Source organism: Branchiostoma belcheri, unplaced genomic scaffold, assembly GCF_001625305.1.
Source record: "Branchiostoma belcheri isolate BF01 breed outbred unplaced genomic scaffold, Haploidv18h27 scaffold303, whole genome shotgun sequence".
Lineage (NCBI taxonomy): Eukaryota > Metazoa > Chordata > Leptocardii > Amphioxiformes > Branchiostomatidae > Branchiostoma > Branchiostoma belcheri.
In genome coordinates, this window is record NW_017803914.1 from 84,745 (window position 1) to 87,947 (window position 3,203).

Below are 3,203 nucleotides of genomic sequence, written 5' to 3' on the forward strand. Positions count from 1 at the left end.
AGATAATGGTCCATTATCGCACTCAGGCTGTTGCTTCCCGCGCGCCTGCCACAACACGAGGACCGACCCGCCTCCCACAAGATCACAACAGGGCGCGCTACTGCGAGGCGTACCAGGATGGGGCCTGCCAGCGAGGCTCGCAACATTGGGACCAGCGCTGGGGTCAGGTTAAGCACGTGTGTTGCATATGCCTTCTCGTCAGGCAAGTAGTAAGCCGTTACCCTGGAAAAATCTGTTTTTTCCATGCAGCCATGTGTGAAAAATGACGAAAAAAGGACCCTTTACTTAAAGAAAGTGTACACTGATGCTGATAGGCCTTATTTACCCCTAAACAAATTGGGCACAGAAAAAGTCGATCAGCATGCATCAAGCACAAGAGTAAACAAATCCGACCCGCGGGTTAGCCCGTTAGGATGAGAGTGTCAAACTTCTACAAACACAGAAGGAAACTCCCGCCCGAAAAAAGCCTTCTTACTGATAGACAGACAACGTGACTTCAAGAAAATCAAGAGTGACCAGCAACTTCCATAACTATCTGAAAGACCCCACCAACTCGGGGCTTAAGTTAAAGTTAAGTTTAAAACTTTCATTAAAACAACAAAAGAGTACGTGCAGACTTCATACCTCTTTGAAATACTTTGAGCTATTGTATACATGTAAGCACGGAGACCGTTGATAAGGAATTACCCCACACGAAAGACTTAGGATCGTAGTTAATCACACTGCGACCCGACAAATGCCAGCAGATACATTCGTGGAAATGTTCCAATTGAGAACAGATTCAAGAACTAAAACAAAGTGTAAGGTTCAGCCAGTCGATTTCAGGCGAGGTGACAAGTTCGATGGAGCGGCTGGACGTGGTAACGCGGCCGGGGGCTGGCGTCTGTAAGGAGGCGTGGGTCGGCGAGGTGGTCTCGACGCTGGCGTTGTCGGAGTCGTCTCGTAAAATAGGTGTCAGAAACCCGGTTTCGGTAGGTGGCGGAGAGGCTAATTTCTGTCTCGTAAACGGTAGTCGTCTTTTGAAATGGTTGCTGAAATATCGTAGAATGGCTAACTTAATTGTATTAGCTCATTCCATCCACATCGTGAAGTTTTGTGGCTTATATTAGGTTCTAGGTTAGGGTTTTAGAGCTACGCTTTTTGACCCGGTTCGAATCCGAGCTTTTGCTTTTTTTCATGCTCTTTTTCATGTTCCGCCCTTACAATTGCAATTAGAATGTTGCTTTTTATAGTATATATACGTTTCTAAATGTTTTTGGACTTTAATAAAAGTTATGATACGCTCGGTTATGGCATCGACAAATCAGCGATAAGACATCGGAAGGCGACGACCGTTCTGAAAGGAAGATATTTGTGGTGGAGAGGGAGGGTGGTGGGATTTGGCGCCGGCGTTGTTGTTGTTGACCGTGTCTGGACGGAATTTGTTGCTATCTAGCCTCCTTCGCAGATTTGTGAGGCGTGGTTAGGTTGCGAAACCCTTTCTCCTCGACAAAGTCCCTTGGCGGCAAAACCATCCCTCCGCGGCATAACTCGCGTCGCTCCCCGAAAAAAATTAACGCCGCCGCCGCATACGTCTACTAGGTTCTTTCCTAAATGGCCCACCTTGTTCTGCTGCCAGGGGCGACACCATTTCCCAGTGGATATTAATAAAGATTACTTATTTTTTAATCGAACGGTGCACTTTGCTGAACAACCAGCCTGTTAGATCGAAAAACTTGTGGTCGCACATTTCAGGCAATGCTGGATACGCGTGTGGGAAGTTACCTGGTGAAATACAAGGTTCTGGGCAGCAAACATAGAACATAGATGACAGGAAAGAGTGGTCCAAACTGGAAACCGAAGTTCCTACATGCCCAACGGGTCTTGGGGTGGCGCCTATGAGGTTTGTAGCCAATCTGGACTCCTCAGTCAAAAGTATTTCTATGGCATTAGAAGTAAAGTACTAGTGTTGACTACACACACAGTGATTTTTTTCGCCTATACAGAATTAACTAGAAAGGTTAAAGCGTTAGTGGCGCAATGGTTAGAGTGTTGGATTTGGAACCAATAGGTCCCGGGTTCGATACTTATGATCATGCCCCGACGTTGTGCCCTTAGGAAAGACACTTTACACCACCTTCTTTTCCCAGACGGTGGAGTGACGCCCACCAAGGCTCTTTGGCCGGCTAATCTGTCTAAATTTTTGCCAAAAGCTCACTAAGGATTGGTGCAGAAATATGTCAACATCAGCACATTTACCATTAATTTACCACCGTATTTTACATGTACGGTACATGTGATTCACATTCTAGACCTCCAAAAAACTTTCTAAATACAAATCCTAAGAGATTTGCTAAACTATTGTTAATATCATTGTTTTTTTTACAAATTACAACCAAAATGTACTATGCAACATGACGGTCCACTTATCTCACCTTGCAGTCGGCTGGTCAAGATGAAGGCTCTGTCTCTGGAGTGTCCGTCGGTGGCGTGAACACGGTGTCTTGATCTGGAGCCACGAGCCGTCGTCTCCTCGCAATCTGCCGGCGTGGCTGAAGTCAGCCCTTTTTATAGCTTCGAAGTCAAGGCGCTACGTACACGTGTCCATCATGCCACCGGATGTATGACCACGTCTATCCTGTTTTCTTGGAAGAACTTGAAAGAAACCTGCCCAATCAATGGCTGTCACGCTGGTATGTAGACGTGCCGTATTCGCATGAAGTTGGCCTGCGCAGAAGTTTCAAACAACATGAATTTGCAATTTTGCGCAGAAAAGCAAAATCAATGGCAAGATTGCCCGGCATAAGTATAGCAGTTATCCAATACTACTAGTTGACAAGTTAGTGGAGTATCGTACACCAAAATGCTGACCGTTCACTTCAGCCTACGTGAGTAAAAAAAATAAAATAAAATAAAGGGTAGACTGTTGTGTTGACCCAACCTTTTGTTATCCAGAAATGATTGGTAATGTTTGTGGTTGGTGTATTTCAGGTTCTATATACAACGTACTTTAAGCAGTCGAGGTTTAGCCCATAAAAAAGTTGTTAAATGTGTGTTGCGGTCGACTCGACCTCGACTGCAGTTGTAGTCGAGCTATTAGGTTTTCAACTGAGACTGCACACTCTCAGTGTTCGTCTCTTCCAAGGAATAATTAGGAAGTCAGATAACTGTATATGCGATACGTTCGGCTACAAGACCAACTGGGTGTTGTTTCTTCAAACTCT

At 45.2% G+C, this 3,203-nt stretch overlaps 1 protein-coding gene across 1 annotated transcript in view; it reads right to left on the minus strand.

The window, feature by feature from the left end:
- Positions 1-3,203, minus strand: part of LOC109474354 — an 8,732-nt gene that overhangs the window by 862 nt on the left and 4,667 nt on the right. The gene's annotated exons all lie outside the window — the stretch shown is intronic.